Raw genomic sequence first — 18,479 nt, 5'->3', positions numbered from 1 at the left:
TCTTTGTACATTATTATTTTGCTCTTCTCAGCAACAGCATAAGCAAGAATAGCCAACAGACCAGTTGTACCAAATGCTTTGTACATTGCTTCCATCATACAACAGAGAACTCTGCTGGTAGACAGGCCATTCCAAAACTGCTGCAAAAGTTGAAACAGTCAGCTTTTAAATACTCCAGGGAGACTGACCAATAAACCTCACCTACCAGGATCCTGCAAGATACCACAGAGGGACAAGCAGTGGAAATCAAAGCCAATAGAGGACTGAAAGAATGAGATGGTAGATACATGTGAGGGAAATAAGCTTCCTCCTGAAGGTGTCTGTGCTTTTCCTTTTCAGATAGCATTAGGAACTGGGTCATTCAGGAGGAATTCAGAGAGTTGCTACTCCTCGTTATTGAAAAGGAGCCAGTTAAGATAGTTGGACAACCCAAAGGAGTTTTGGGGCATGTCCTCTTTGGACATGGGAGGAGGCCATGGTTAGACCCAAGGCACACTGGACAGATTAAGCATCTAGACTGGCTTGGGAATGCCTCAGCATCCCATCAGAAGAGCCAAAGAAGATGGTTGTGGGTCTCTTTTTAGACTTAGTTCCAATAGAATCCCAACTTCACATAATTTAAAAAAACATGTTTACAGCTTAATAAAAAAAACTGTTTTAGAGTCCATGCATAGTTTATTTTTGTAATGTTATACAAAGAGTCAGGAAATGTGATGAGAGCTACATGTCACACATTCAGAGCTGCTGCTTTAACCTGGCCGTGATAGCCACAACATTATCGTCTTATTCTATTTTTCTGTTGTTAACATGACTAGGTCTCATTGGTTCACCAATGCTACCATCATTAACAACATTGCTTCCCATCTGTAGAGGGTGAGATAGGGATCTTGAAGGAAATTATATCTATTTCCTCAACATTTTTGTGGGATCCTGCCTGCACTCTTTATTGTTTGGGCGCTTCACTTCTCTTCTCTACTACTCTTGGTCTTATCTGATAATCACAATCAGAAATATGTCTTTACATACAGACATACTTAAAGGAGCAGAATAAATTATACTTAAACAGTTATGAAGCCAATGAAAGTTGAGTGCTTTCATGTGTTACATGTCTACTCCTTGTGTGTTCTTCCTCTCTCTCTCTCTTTTGCTCTGCTTTCTCTCCCTCTCTTAGGTGGGAGTGATTAATGGTTGCTCTGTCCTCTATTTAAAAGCATCCTTTGGTTTCTTGTGAGGCTTTACGTTTTTTTCCTTCTTGCCTTTGAGAAAGAGGCTCTTAGCTTTTCTTTTGTATTAAATTAGGGCTGGTCTAGGCTCCGCTTACCTGTTGTTATTGTTTTTTGGAGGGGTTTTTTTGCCTACAACCCTTCAGCTTTCTTTTTTTTGTTTAAATAAGACAATTATTATTGGCAAACTGAAACTTGGGTGTGGGATGTATATTTATACACTGTGGTCACTGAGATCAATCGAGGCTGTTGTTTGTTCCCTTTTAGCTCTGCCTCTTGGGTGGCCTCTGCTGAACTGCTTTGACTTTTGGAGGCATATGTTGAATGAGTATATCTTACTTTAAGTTTTTTGTGATCACACAATATTTCAGTCATTGTTATTAATTCCAGTAACGTATATGATCATCTGCCACCACTAGATTAGAATAGAATTGATCTTTATGGACATTTTCAAAAACTAAAACACTGAGATTATGTAATAGTAATAGATTTTTGGGCTAGAGGTTTATTACACAGTCTTAGGTACGGTTGGAGGCATTATACATTTGACCGCTATTGGGAGGAAACGGTTAAATACCAAAACAGATAACCCCACACAATCTGACAATCCCCTAAGAACAGCACTTGGCAATGGTGGGAAGGAACAACTCCCTTTTAATGGGAAGAAACCTAGCAGAACCAGGCTCAGAGAGGGGCCGCCATGTGCTGTGACCTTTGGGGGCCAGGGAAAAGAGAAGCGAGACAAGGAGAACATAAAGAGATGATGAAAAAACACACTGGGGTAGAGAGAAGACAAATGTTAATGGAATGCAGTAGTAAAATACGTGGGCAAAGTGTACAAGAACTGCTCTGTACATCATGGGAAGTCCAGCAGCAGTGTGAAATGATTGCACTTGATCCAGCCCTAATGATAACCTTTGTTCAAGATTAAAGTTTGAGGCCTAATCTTGGAAGTAGTGAGGACATCTGTCCCCCCAAATCAAAATGTAACAACACAAAAATCAGAAAGGAAAATTTAATACATTTTCATTTGCGCCGTATCACATCAATATGTACCATCAGCTCCTTTGTGTTTAGCACTGATTAGCTAATCTTAACACGCCAAAACTGTCATTGCAAGCATAGAAGGATGCTAGTATTAGCAATTAACACACACACGCAAGCCCACTAGCATGACTTTCAGTTTTATTTCCTTCAAAAGTTCACTAACTCACCATTTGTTTATTTACATATTGTGGCCACTAGCAGCCATTTTTAACAATTTCAGCAAAATATTCCTCTTCCTTACTTTAGTAAAGCTTAATTTTGCTGACACAGGGAAACTGCCCATAGTAAAGATAAGCACTTATCTCACATGTTTAGCCATATATTCAAGCCATTAGAGAAAAGCTGCACTCTGCTTACTAACTTTATGGCTCTAACTGCTCTCAGTCACGATGGTTACTAAACAAAAAGCTATAAAAGCTCTTCTTAGTGTGATAAACTCAGTTCATGTATTTGCCCACATCCAAAATACAGGACTGACATCCCGTAAAGTTTCTCTGCTAAAAAGGAGGGCAGCTTTTCTTCATACCCTCTAATTACATGTCTGATAAGTCAGTGATGTGAGTTTTCATTGGCATGATGACACATCCAATTCAGTTCAGTTTGATTTTGAATTGAACTGTGAACTTTATATTGTCTGAAAGGCCCTACAAAAAAAATAAAAGAACTCCACTGATCACAGTCCCTAGTGCACAAACGCTTGGTTTTGGTGGTGAGGAAGATCTCACTTTTAACAGGAAGAAACCTCCAATAGAAAAAAGATGTGGGGAGGAGCAGCCATCTGCCATTCTTAGGTTGCGGTTTGGTGACAGGTGTGTAACCATAGCTTGGACTGTTTGCATTAGCTAGGGTAGCAAGTGAGGTGAGTTTGCACTGGCATTTTGTTTATCTAGGAAATGCTTGTTCAAGTTCTGTTATCTAACAAAGCTGTTTAGGGAAGGTAAACAAGGGCATTGTAATGTTCCTGTAGACTGTAACACTCTAAACTATACTGGACACAGATGAATAGAGTCAATGTACACACAGAGCTAAAGGGACGACAGAGAAATGGTAAAGTGGCTTCAAAGCTCACCTTAAACAGCTGCTCAGGTTTAAGTTGGTTAACTGTGATCGAGTGTCTGACAGATGCCGGATCACCACTCCTCTCTCTCAGGGACAACCCCCATTTATCCTGGAGATCCCACTCCATCCCAGGATTAAATGTGACATTTAGGAGTCGCTGGAGGTGACTCACTTGTCTTTCCTGTAGTCAACTAATCCGATACACATTCAGTGTGTCAGGAGAATGTCCAAGTTTTAATCTTGAGTGTTTTACATGCAGTTGTAAACTGTATTTGTCTGGGGTGACAAAGATGTAGCTGTTTCTTTCAAAAAAGGAGAGAGAGCACATTTACATGCAGCACAATCAATATAATAATCAATAAATATTTCACAAAGGTGATCAAAAACTACACTAATTAAATTATCTGGCTTGCTAGGATTATTATGTCTAGCTGTATAATAGGCTCCTTTCCACCCCTTCTCCCTCACACTATAATGGCTAAGATTATAGGTTATACATAGGAAAAGGTCAAGGAACACAAGGAGAAGGAGGTTAATGCCTGTGAAACTGACAGGTGGAAAGTAATTGGTTTTTTTGAAAGGGAGAGCGAAAGCAGTCGTGTTAATCTGTGTCTGTGCTATTATTAGCCGGTCCATCAGCCAGCAGAAATATGAGAGACGCACATGATGACAACGATTGGTAAGTTTAGAAAGCGGGTCAGAGAACAGTGACAGAACCTTCAGACCGCCATAGTATGGCGTTATTTTTGTGCCTCTGTTCTGAACGAACGTAAATAATTTTTACAAGTACAAACGTTGCATTTTAAGGAGAAAATTATTTTAAAGCTTAATTTGAGCGAACAAAATTCATTGCTGTGAGCAAGAAATGTATTTCAGTCTTTGCCTTTATCTACACACACACACACACACACACACACACACACACACACACACACACACACACACACACAATAACAGCCCCTCTCGCTCAGTCGTTGGCATTTGCTCTTGCTCAGACCTCTACTCCGTGTTCTGACCAATTGGTTATGACAGACATCTGAGGACCTGCTCTCAGTGTGTCTTCCGCTCTCAACATCTCTGCTCCCTGCACACTCAACTCTTTCTGTACAGTGTGCCGCAAAACCAACCAATCACAGACATGGATGTAAAAATTCTAATTGGCTGTTTTGTTCTCCAATCAGCTCGCTAGCTACTGCATTCCGGAAACACTGTCCAAAATGTAGCTAAATCCAGTGGTTTAAACTAGATTAAAACCCATTTTCTGTTGGTATGTTTAATTATTTTATTTTTAAATATATAATTTTTTAAGACCATTGTTGGTGTAGCATAGTGCTGTCGCATTGTTATGAAACAGATTTGGAAAGAGTCAGTCCTGAAGGGATGTTTCCTCCTCAGCTTAGCTTCTTCCAGAAGGAGGGATTTTTGATTTACTCTGCAGCTAATGAAGAGATGACAGAATCAAACAATGGCTCTAATAATACTAAACCACAGCAGCAGGTGAGTTCAGATTTTTGTTCTGTGTATTAAGTAATTTGCAGTACCTTTTATTAAATATGTTGTGAAATTGTAGTTACGGGTGCAGTTGTAGAGTTTAAGCTAACCTTATGGCTAATTAACAGCATAGTTTTCTTACTGAGGATGTGTATTCCCATGTGACCACTTTCATGACGAATTGTTGCAGTTTTAACTAAATCATTTAAATCTGTTTTTAGGGTAATGGTGCAGTTGAGTCAGCAGTCAGAAATCTGGTATCTTTTTTGCTTAACAACATGGCACAAATCCTTCATGGATGCCAATTTAACAACATAGATGTTTAAATTAAAATATACTATTCAGAACAGATGACATCTTTAACTTTATAAACAATAACTCTTATGCTTGTTTTAAACTCATACATTTTTGTCCCACAGATCATTTCCAGGATATTTCAAATCAGATTTCAGTCTTGGTAAAAAGAGATGTTTAACATCTACTAAGCAGCTTGTTAAGGCAGACAGGAAGACCACAGCCCTCAGTTTTTATTTGCTGTCAAAAAACACATCCCACACACCTTTGCCAGCTGAGGGGCATGGGGAGACAAACAGTGTCTCTTCCAGAAGCTGGTGACCAAACAGAGGTAAGTTTGTAGAGTCGGTATTAAAAGCAGTCATTTGCAGACACATTTAACCAGACCTCTGGAAGAAACATTTCCAAAAATGGAACATCTTTGCAACCATTTGTTGCAATTAACAACAAATGGTTTTTTGTTAATTGCATTTTTTTTGTGTGTTTTAGGCATTGTTGCATGCTTATTCTGCATTATGATTATGTAGTGGATACTTTTGCTGCTTCATTGTTCATGCTATTTTTTCCCCAATCCTCTTTCTCTTAATAAAGGTGGCAGTGGTCGATGAAAGCTCACTGTAATTCCATCTGAACTGGAGATATTCTGTCAAAACACTGAAAGCTGTGTCAAGAGGTGGCAAAGTCACTTTTTACATTGTACCTCTTCAGGAATCATTAGACACATCTCCTCTACCTCCCGACTGCTTCATTTTCAAGGATTCCAAAGCTCCCGACTCAGAGCACTTTTCAAAGATTCCAAAGAATCTTTGGGGTGATCGTGGCTCAAAGAGTTGGGTGTTCGTCTTGTAACCGGAAGGTTGCTGGTTTGAGCCCCGGCCCCGCAGTCTCGGTTGTTGTGTCCTTGGGCAAGACACTTCACCTACTGCCTACTGGTGATGGCCAGAGCGGCCGATGGCGCGATATGGCAGACCGGCCAATCCCATGTTCCCATCCTGATGAAAAAAGACAAGAATTCAAAATAACATGCAAGTTTGACCACGAATGTAAGGAGTGTCTAGGAGATCACTCCATTTGTTACCCAGTTGTGAGTGCATGCACTTGTACTGTGACTTTTCGTATCAGGGATGTTTTGTTTGTTATGTTGGCCTTTGCTCTCTCTGAAGCTGACTGTCAGTCTGAACCCAAACTTTACGACTTGCTGAAAGTCAACCTTTTAAAACTACTCGACCACAGAGTACCGGGCTGTGGTCGACTCCTTTGTCACGTGGTGTGAGCAGAATCATCTGCAGCTCAGCGTGGCAAAGACCAAGGAACTGATCGTGGACTTCAGGAAGACCAGGAAACACTTGACCCCTGTTTCAATCCAGGGGGTCAGTGTTGACATTGTGGAGGACTATAAATACCTTGGAGTACACATTGACAATAAATTGGACTGGGCTAAAAACACCACAGCACTTTACAGGAAGGGCCAGAGTCGTCTCTATTTTTTGAGGCGACTGAGGTCCTTCAGCATCTGCCAGAAAATGCTCAGGATTTTCTATGAGTCTGTTGTGGCCAGTGCGATCCTCTATGCTGTTGCATGCTGGGGGAGCAGGCTGAGGGTAGCAGATGCCAACAGACTTAATAAACTAATCCGTAAGGCCAGTAATGTTGTGGGGATGGAGCTGGACTCCCCCAAGGTGGTGTCGGAGAGGCGGATGCTGTCCAAGATAAAGAGAATGTTGGATAACACCTCCCACCCACTCCATGACATGCTGGTCAGTCACAGGAGCTCGTTCAGTGAGAGACTGAGATTACCGAAAAGCACCACTGAACGACACAGGAAATCATTCCTGCCTGTGGCCATCTCCCTGTACAACGCATCCACTTAACACACTGGTTACTGCTACAACTACACGTTTCTTTTCCAGCTATTTATTAATTTCTTTAAAAAAAGAAAAGAAAAAAAAGAGTGACTTATATATATATATATACACACACATATATAAATGTGTATACTCTGTAAACACATTTTAATTAATTTTGGATTTCAGGTATTTTATCCTTAAAATAATTATCAGAACTGCTACGACAATCTAGCCATGCAGTCGAATAATAATATCTTAAAAAATTATATATCTTAAAATAAACTTATTAAACATACGTTTCTGGAACGCAGTAGCTAGCAAGCTGACAGCCAATCAGAATTTTTGCATCCAAGTCTGTGATTGGTTGGTTTTGTGGCACAGTGTACAGAGTTGAGCGGGAGCAGATATGTTGAGAGCGGGAGCGACACACTGACAGCAGGTCTTCAGATGTCTGTCAGAACACGGAGTAGAGGTCTGAGCAAGAGCAAATGCCAACAACTGAGCGTGAGGGGCTGTTATTGTGTGTGTCTGTGTGTGTATGGATAATAGCAAACATTGAACTTGCACACAGCAATGAATTTTGTTCGCTCAAATTAAGCTTTTCTTCGCTCAAAATAATTTTCTCCTCGAAATGCGATGTTTGTACTTGCAAAAATTATTCATGTGCGTTCAGAATAGAGGCACAAAAATAATCAGACCAGTACTGAATTCCAGATCTGTTTACTGTGTATTTACAGTGGAAAAGTCTAAACTGTGTAAAGGGACTTTCTGGGAATACAGTCTACCACAGGTCATCATCTGGAGGTTGATGATAACTCTTTCTTCTTTTTTTCCTTTTCTTTTTTTATAAACAGTTTACATGTTTGGAACAGCATCAGAGTCAATCAGATGCTGTCCTTTGGTCCTACCACGGTAATTTTAGAATGTCTTTTTAGAGACTATGCACGTAACCACATACTGTGTGCACTGTATTACATGTAGCCTACATTTAACTGAGCTCAAGAAAGCGTGGACATTGAGTGGAGGGCTCCCACTAGTGTCCAAAAATAGTTTGTGAAAAAGTAGAAATTAACCAGCAGCCTCTAAGCTTATGTGGACATAAGCATACACCAGACATCTTTTACAGCACAAAGTTTACAATTTACTCAAAAATAAATGATCACGATAAAAATCTATAGCTGCTATTTCCGCTAAAGCAACACCTTTTCCCCCCTCGACTTTTGTAAGTTAACATCTCTCAAGTTATATTGCTAAACTAATGTTAATTTAGTACTGACTGACTAAAGCTTTCATCCAGTTAGTCTTATCTTTTCTCTTCTCTTAACCATTTGTTTCAAGCTTGCACTGTCACAGCACTTAACTTCTCTAAATTCCTCACTAATTGAAGCAGACAACCATGAAAGGAACCAAAATGAGTTTGTATGCATTGTATTTTGTCATTTTTTTATTTATGCTGTATTTAACTTAAATTTCAGCTGCTGTAATGAAGGCATTTCCCAGTTCTTTTGACGCTAAATCCTTTTTCTCAAATATTGTGGCCTATTCAAGCACAATATTCATGTAATTGGGTATTTTCACTGAGTTGCACTTTATAATTGGTGGGACTCTGTATTTTGGCAGTGCTTGACATGTTTAATTACTCTACAAAAAAGAAAATGATTTGAATAATAAATCTCTACTTCAGTGTTCATACATTTGAAACAATAATATTGTGAGATAACTCGCTGAGGGTAATCACATTCATTAGTGAGATCTTTTAGGTCTAGTGTTTGGTGTTTTCCCAACTGTAAAAAATTATTTTAACTCTCTGTACCAATTTTTTACTTTTTATTCATTCATTCATTAAACCTGGATATGATAAATCTGCACCAGCCCCAGGAAATCCATACACATGGGACTCAGTCAGCAGGTCTGCCAACTCTTTTCCCCTGGTGAAGGCTTTGTGTAGACCGAAGAGTGGTGTTGAGGCCCCCCCTCATGTGAGCTAAAGTAATGAGGTAGCAGGTTATTGAAGACTCTCCATTGGGTCACTTTGAACTCCTTTCAACTACCTCAATCCTCATGTGCATCATGGGTTTAATACTGTTGGACACAGATATCTCTATGGTCCTCCATCTGAACTATCTGAATATGTGGCTGAGGGCTTCCCATCTTGTACTCAGATTTGTCATGATTGGCAGACAGAGTCCAATTCCCTGGAAAATGAGGAACTCTGCAAGACATCTAACACTGTGAGCACACACTCGTCAATCAGAATCTGCTAAAGCAACCAAAAAATACATTTAATATACTAGTTTTAAAGAGTTCAAATATATTCTCTTTGTAGAAGCAGATCAGGCCCCAGATGAAATAATCCAAAAACAAGAAGAGCTTGTTTGCGATTGGAGCATCAAGAAGAAAGATTTACTGTGCGTTTTCCTGAATGTATTGAATAAAATGAGCATACATTATTTGGACTAAGGTAGAAAAATAATTTTATTGTCCTTCTCTCTGAAGTCACAAACATTTGCTCAGATCTATTTACTGCTCATAACTGCATAAAATGAAACTATTCCTATACTGCAAGCATTATTTTACAATGACATTTCCAAAAGATGTTCAAAGTCACTACATATGTTTATTGTATAAAGCAAACATGGATTTAATTAAGCTTAATTATTACAAAATAGTCATTTAGCTGATTTAAAATACAAGTTTACTCAATAATTATCATGAGCCTGTTATTATAAATGGGAATTAATAATCAAAAACGTGACTGGCTATAACAAAAAGGATACACTTGGATACTAGGATAAGTATATATGGATATATAGGGATATATAGGGATATATATATATATATATATATATATATATATATATATATATATATATATATATATATATATATATAGGAAGGTATATGGAGATTTAGATATCAATATATAGGGTTATTGAGATACAGATAGATATATATTATATAGAGAGCGCTATATATATTCAGAACCTAGAAAGAATTTCAAAGTTGTTTTAAAATGTTCTCCATATTCTTCTCCCATCACATGGTGGCAGTATAAGCATGGTTATTTGCCTTGCTGCTTTCTCCTGCAGCGCTTTAGCTCATCAGGGCCTATAATGCATCTTGTGGGAAAGTTTTCCTTTTAAATAAGGAGGTTGAATAATAAACTATTTTACATTAAGTATGGCGCTTCAGCAGCCATGACAAAATCAGCTTTTTGTCAGCTAAATCAAAGAAAAAACTGAAGGTCAGATGCGAGGGCTATCCATGTCTTCATCTCCAGCTCCCCCCCACCCCCCCAATAACATCAGATAACTTGAGCATTTTTTTTGAGCATCTATTTAATACTTCTATCACGTTTTTATTAGTCCTAAACTGTTGCTCTGGCTTCCAGTTTAGCACATCTTAGATTTTTTTAATGGCGATGTCTGCTGATAAATCGAAACCACGGATAAAAAAAACATCAGCTTGAAGAATTTAATCTCGGCACAGATGGACACATCAAAAAAATCTGGTCTTCTCCAATAACTTAGAAAACTGTTTTCGCTACCAAACTTTTATTTGTTTTATTAATTTTGAGGCTGTTTACAACTTATTTCTGGACTGTGATTTGTCATCTGTCTGTAGCTCATTTTATTTGATCACTTTTAATCACATTTTAGTGCATCTTAATTTATTATTCTTTGTATGCACTTTTAAATGCTCTATATGGAAAGTACTCAATGTTTCAAAACAGTCTTAGAGCAACAGGGAAGAATGCAATTAAAAACATCTTAACTCCCCAATTCATACGCAATTCCAAATAAATTGTGAAATTCAATTTGATATTAATGTTGACTTAAATTCAAACTTTTATATGCATATATAAAAAACAGAGCTTAAAATTAACAATAAATAAATATATAAATAAATGCTTTTAGCAAAAAAGCATTATTTTTATTAATTTACTAATGAAACACTCCAAAAGGAGAATCACCATTTCCACTTCACGTCAAAAATAAATAAATAATCCAAATGCCAAAACGATTTAATTGATGAGCGACTGACAATGAAATTGTCAATGCTAGACTCAATCAGACAATATAAATATTCTTCAAACAATATGTTTTTAAAAACGTTTTAACCCAATGCTAAGGTCACAGTTATATCAGAATTTAAACAGGCCCAAAGATGGTGTGGGTTGGATTCAGGTTGGAAATGGTTCCCATCTGCAGTTGTGCACTTTTTAATAATACAGCTTAGTTGTATAATTTACAACAAATTATTTTCAGGGCCACTGGCTATTGGTGACTGACCCCTTGGGGTTTGCAGATCCCACTTTGGGAACCAAACGCTATTAAGAGACTTCTCACCACCCAGCAGTCTCTGGGTCTAAACATCACATTTATAATTTCTAATGTTATTAGAGTAAAATCTGATCTATTTGCACTAGAGTGGGGATAATATTTATATATTTTCTTTATTAGATCATCTGCTCTATCATTTAAAAATATTAATAACAGCAGACTGTATTTCTGACTCCAAGCAGGCACCTTCATGATTATGCATGAGAGACAAAAAAAAAAAAAAAAAGAGAAGTGGTGACATGGACTAGAAGACTTTGGGATAATATTTTCCTCATTTGAATCACCTGCTATTCCTCAGCGGGTGTCATAAAACAGCCTGTATCCAGCACAAGCCTTTGATCCTGCAACAGCAGCCTGTGTTTCCTCCCTTCAGCAACAGGTTTTTGCCCCCTCCCTCCAACTCCTCATACAGTTCAGTCAAGTTGCTGAATCAACAGCATTGCTGCCAGGTTGTCATGGTGTCTGAATGTTGAGTATCATGTCACGCGCCCCATCACAGCCGGACGTCCCCTCTGCAGCCCATACCACGGTGACTGCATGAAGCTGGCCTAAACGGGGAAGCTGGGAGAAGTTGGTGGTGTTGTGTCACCTCATCTAGTTGTCGTGTAAATGAAAACTTCTGCATGCTGAAGCTTTTAAAACACTACACGAATATATTTTCAACTAATGAGTCTTTGATTCTTTGGAAGCCTAACAATACGTCACATTTCATGTATTGTTGTTGATGACAGCACTATTGGATTCATTCAGAGCAACCAGAAAAGCGGTCATCATTTCTTTTTATTCATTAACAAAAACAAACCAGATCCAAACTTTTACTCGAGTAAAATGATTAGAAAGGCAAACTTATATGTAAAGTGTTGGTGGCTTATTTTTATTGATGCCCTGGCATGTAACAGAGGTGGAGAGATGTGTATTACTGTGGGAAAAATATGGTTTGAAACTGAATTGAACAGATATAATTTACTGGCAAAGTAAATAAGAGTTTGCTTTATTTTGTGCTGGTTACAAGTAACTGTGAAGCAGACAGAAGGCATGCCAGTAAAGAGTTAGAGACAAATTTTAGGAGTTTTATATTAAATCTTTACAGAGCATTATATTCTGACGTGATTAATGTTGTTTTGTATGTAAACTCAACAAGCAACTAGAGTGTAAGACTGCAGCAAATTAAAAACAAAGCTATTTTATTTTATTGGTGAAGTAATAATAATGTCAGCAATGATGATTACCCTTTTTCATTTCAGTAGGTTAGTGCAGGCTTTAATGCAGGATTGGAATAGCTGATAAAGTGTTACAGTTTTAAAGTCCATATCATCATTTTATGATCAGAAATATGTTTTGGAATCGAGTGTGAGCGGGCTGTGGCATTTGCATTATAGGTGACCAGTGCTGAACCGGAGCTCTGACGTCTCCAAGGCTCCTGGCCCTCAGGGGCAAGAGTCTGAAAGGGAAAGCCAGAGAGGAGATTCCGAGGCCAGGCCAGCTAACACAGCAGCAGGGGCTCTCATCACTCTCTCCACACTTCTGCTGTCAGAGCTTTTGTTTCAGCAGCATTACTCACTCAAGAGGCCCTGCCTCCCAGGTAACTACCCTGCTGAACTGGTGCTGCTGCATGGAGAGACGGTGCACAGACTCAGCACCACCCTCACAGAATGTGGGCTGACTGAATGATAGCCAGAAAAAAAAAAGAGTAAGTTTAACTGCTCAACCAAACCACAAACTCATTACTCCACATCTGGAAGCAAAGTTAATCCAACATCTACATATATCAGACTTATGCCATGTGTGGATTAAACTCTGACCTGCAAATCAGCTCCACATCCACACAACAAAAGTAAAACATTCTTTATGTCCTCACTTTCCTGTAAAAACACAGAGTCAATTTGTGAAATATTAAAGCTGTACACAATGGCAGACGTGCAATTTAAACTTTCCGTGTACACGTACTTTGTGTTTGCATTCATCATTTGAATAATTCTGAGAAAGAATATTTTGCCTTGCATCATTTTGTCTCTCTTTAGGTAGAAAAGTTCCTCTCTGGTGAAAAGACGCAGTATAATAACAGGGTGCAGATTTGATTTCAGTTGTCAGCGGCGTCGCTGCTCTCATGCATCTGAATCCTCCACAGACCGAAGATGGATTTTAACAACGTTGTGTCTTCTGCTTTCCTTCACACATTTTCATTTACTTCCACCGACTATTCAAATTTACAGCTTACCCCCTGGTGTCATGGCATATAGGGAAAAAACAAACATCAATAAACGAAAAGGTAGCATGTTGAACATTTTTGCAGGCATCACGCTGTGTTTTTTAAATGTCCTTTTTTTCCCTTCTAAATGTTTTGGCATTTACTTAGTAATTATCTGTGTTTTAATTCTCATCTACCAAATTTGAAATACTCACAGTAAATATGATTGTTTACCACATTTTGCTCTTTGAAGACTCATCAATCATTTCCAAGCGATTTTCTCTTTCCTCAAAAACACAAACTTTTGTTCTTTTCTCAGAGGAAATACAGTTTTTCTTCACAGCTTTGAGTTAGACAGCTCAGAGTATAATAACACAATTCATTTTATTATTGTGTTGTTGACACATTCAGCGTTTCCTCCCCTTGTTTGACATGCGGGATTTATTTTTATTTAACCAAGAAGTGTCAGTAGATACATTATCTTTTTTCATGACAGTGACCTGGACAAAAAGCCTGCCAAGCTACACGTCACATAAAAGTTTTACAGTATTCACATAATTTTATAGTACAATAACCAATGACCTGAGAGTCATAAAGAGGAGAGTGAGACCATTTACAGCAGTAACATTCTTTATGAAAGACTTTTAAAATGTTTTCTAATGAAATTGGTCTTGGACGTTATTTTACACAGCTTTGCCAGGATTATAAAAGACACTAGTGTTTTTTAGGATGATCTAGGTCATCCTCAGATCATCATATCTGGTTGGATATTTCTTTTATAAACAGGTCATTTACAAAGAATGGGTTTAACCACTTTCTTTGTGACTGTCTAGGCTTTGGGTTGTGTTTTCTTTTAGCCAGATCTAAAATGGAAGATGTAACTTTCCAAATGAATTGTCATAAATTAATTTGACAATGGAGTTTATCTGTTAAAAGCTTTTCCATTTAACTGTTTCAGTTAGAGATTATTTTAACCCAAGCACTATCCCAACCTGCTTTCTCTGGCATGCTCCACAAAGCACTTTAAAAAAAATTAAATAATCAAAGTTGAATTTTACTTGATAAAAAAAAAAAAAATCAAAGTTTAGTTATATCAACAAACTATAAAAATTATATTCATCAACTATTTTGCATACACTCACTGGCTACTATATTAGCTACACCTTGCCATCGCACCCTCTTTGCCTCCAGAGCTGCTTTAATTCTTCTTAGCAGAGATTCAACGAGGTCCTGGAAACATTCCCCTGAGATTTCAGTCCATTTTGAGACCACACAGATGGTGCACATTTGCAGGCTGGACATCCATGATGAGGTTCTTCCATTCCACCACATCCCAAAGGTGCTATGTTGGCTTGACATCTGGTGACTGTTGAGGCCATTTTAGTACAGTCAATCTACTGTCATGTTTAAGTAACCAGTTTGAGATGATTTGATCTTTGTGACATGGTGCATCATCTGGCTGGAAGTGGGAGATGAATAAACTGTGGTCATAAAGGGATGGACAGTGTCATCAATAAACCTCAGAAAGACTGTGGCATTTATTTGATTGAGACCCAAAGACCCCAAATATCACCTTTATTTGTTTGGTTTTCAGAATGCTATCTGCTGCACTTTTTATCTGCTTCTTCTGTCACATCAAGACAAACGGATGAGTCTGTTTACTTCTACATTACAAAAAACCCTTAATTTTCAACCAGTCTCTTTGACAGCAGTAGGGTGTCTTCATATTGAGGACAGGCGTTTAAAGACTTTGTGATAAGATAAAACATGTTTTCAAACTGCTACAGGCTCTTTTCCCAGGCTGCTGCCACACCTGTGAAATTTCTTATAATAGATATCAGGCATGAATCTTTAGCCAGTCCTTGTGCCTAGAAAAAAAATTATTCTCTTAGGCTTCTTTCTTCTTTCTTTCCTTTTTTCTGGCAGAAAGAAATCAATTTAAGATTGGCTATTTCAAGTGTGGAATAAGCATGTATTCCAAGTCAAAGGGTTGGAATAAACTCAATGGCTACAGCTACTTTAGGTCTTTGACTGTAAAGCAATCACCTGTTTTTCTGTGTGTCTATATCTGTTCATACCTTCATTATATTTATGTTTGACTTAGAGAGAGAGAGAGACGTCTGCTAACTTGAGTGCAGCTCCACCACCTCTCCCTCTTTCTTGGTGCAGCTTTGTGCGCCATCAAAGGCCCTGAGCAAAGAGACATGAGCCTTAATTGTTGTGCTTTATCAGGGGGATAAAGGCGGGATGGGCAGCAATTTAGGCGGCCTTTATGAGACTACAAAGTGTGACAGACTGACGGAGAGATAATTGGCAGTGAGGGGAAAGGAGGATGGGATGAAAGAGGAGAATGATGGAGAGATGAGGAGGAAAGGGGACGCGGATGGAAGCATGTTTGATCAACAGAGAGGAACAGTGGACGGTGAAGTGAAACTCAGCCGTCGGTAAGAAAATATCCTGCTTGTTTTGCAGGAAGGAAAATTAGTTGCCCACCCATTCATGATATCATTCATAAGTCAGACTGAGCTGAAGAAATTGTGGAAGAAATGTTGTCATAAAGCTCAGTTTTAACTACCTGAATGCATCACTACTTCAGAGTTAGTGCACTGATTTATTTAGTAAGCTTGTGAATGATGTGAACCTTTTCCCTGCATTTAAATTTCTTAAATGGTTAATTACCACATAAAGTGTTTGCCATAAAGCTCAGATGTTAAATGTGTGCCCTCGACATTTTGAAGAATTTCTTGAATTTAAATATTTGCACAGTTAAGAGTCTGATATTTGCTGGAGCTTAAGGTGGTATTTTAAGGCTTACGATACACTAGCTGTGTTGCTTTCATGCACTCCACAGATTGTTAATGTGACAGGATAATGTTGTCCTCCTTCTATTGTATCTGAACTAATGTGTTTGTCTGATTTTACTGTGGCTATATGCAGAATGTAAAACAAAAGCTTAGCATCATTTCCAATCTGTTCTCTACTCCACCCACTAATTACATTATTTAGCTTTGACGCACGCTAAGAAGTGAGTGGGAAATGGTCAAAAATCTCTAGTTTGTTCTACTAAATAAGCATTAGCTCAGTCATTCCCACAAATCACGCGCACTCTAATCATTCCTGAGTTCACACACTGCCTGTGCAGCCCCGAGTCCCCGTCCCTCTCCTCTCCACCCCTGACATGAATATATGAGTGTTTTTATGTTCGCACTGAAAAGGCGTCACTAAGTTAAGTGGCCTTGTTGTATTCTGCTTGGGCCCTAACAGCTTCCAGAAGGGGGTGTGGATGAGAGGGGGTGGCAGAGGTGGTGGTGGTGGGGGTAGATGAAGGAGAAGCCTGCAGCACCATGCCTAATCAGCCTTTCTCGCCAGGGTCAAGACTTTCTGTCTGGGTCCGCGGTGCACCCTGCCACCGAGGACTCGCCCATTCAAGCGCACAATGTCCCTGTCAGTCCTGACAACACTTCCTGCCTCTGCTGGCTCCAGCCCTCGCAGGGATACACAATATTTCACAGCTCCCAACAATGGCCTGTCTGCCTGCACCCACCATATGGTTACTATGGGCCACAATATTGACACACATCACTAATTATTCAAAGAGCTGAGAGAGAGAGAGAACCCCTAAAAAGGAATCTACCAGTTTGTTTCCTGTGTATTATAATAATACAAGAACAAAACCACGTTACCGCGTTACATTACAGACACTTTAAATTAGTTGATTTTGAGTATGCTTTAAATTATCTATATATCACATGAACTAAATCAAACATTTCTCATATATTTAATTTAAAATTAGCATAGACACATAAAAAAATTACAAACGCCTACATAGATGTAAAAATCCTTTAAAATCACTTAACTTATACATTCTTAAATACACACTGTTAACTATTGGACTAAATAACATTAAAAATCTCTGCTCCAGAGGGTAATAAGTTGTTTTATAACCTGATATTTTTCATGTAAATAAAACAGCGTGTAACCGGCTGCTTTTGGGTAATAACAAAATGTTCTTAAAGTTTCGGATGTTTTGGTCTGAAGCAGTGAGATGGAGGGGATGTGATCCATATTGCCTGTGTTTTGTATGAACAGGAGGACATCTGTGCTTCAGTCTATAGGCATCTGTGACATCTCTGCCTAACACATGTCTGCTCCCTTTCCCGCAGAAGCCTCCTCATGGGGCGGGATCATCTAATGATGGAATCTGTGGACTCAGCCACGATGCAGAATTTCTTTGGTGCTATAGACTGTATATAAAAAATGGACACGGAGACATCACCCATCATTTTATGGAACTAATGTAGTCAGAGATGACCATGTTTGAAGAGAGCATGGAGTCTAAGTTATTAACAAATTAATAGAAAGCTTAGTTATACTGTGTATGCACAACAAAGAGACACAGGTCTATAATTTATTGGAGAAAGACACTTTTTTTTATGTAGTTTTGCCTTTATACGCCATCACAGTGGTGTAAATCAATCAAGATGCGATTGAGTGTGTGTTTATTGTGATGTGACTGCTGACAGAAGCAGTGCTACACAATACAAATAGATGAGGACACAAAGCATACTGCAAAAACCAGCCCAAAAGCTCGCAAGGCAAAAAAAATAAAATAAAAAGTAATTCTGCACTAGGCAAGTCAGTTGCGTAATTTCAACCAATAGAGCATTTTTCATTATATTATGTAGTTATTATAGTCTTAATACATACATAATATTAAAATATGGGCTATAACGGTTATATTGATGTATAGCAACTTGAAATGTTCCCAAAAATGGCTCTACAGCATGTAAAAATATAACGATAACTCTGTTGGACCTGGTTCTATGGTAGGTCTTAAAGGGCTAACAGACTAATGAAATACTTGAATTTCAGTCACAAAAAATGGGCTTTTAGTAGACCTACAACTGCAACCCTATTATAACCCTATTATTTCTTAGGTAGTTAAAAATGCTCCAGATGACACCAACACCACAAACACGATTAAGAG

Source organism: Aulonocara stuartgranti (genome assembly GCF_965226115.1).
Source record: "Aulonocara stuartgranti genome assembly, chromosome: 13".
NCBI lineage: Eukaryota > Metazoa > Chordata > Actinopteri > Cichliformes > Cichlidae > Aulonocara > Aulonocara stuartgranti.
Note: the sequence above shows the minus strand (reverse complement) of the source record.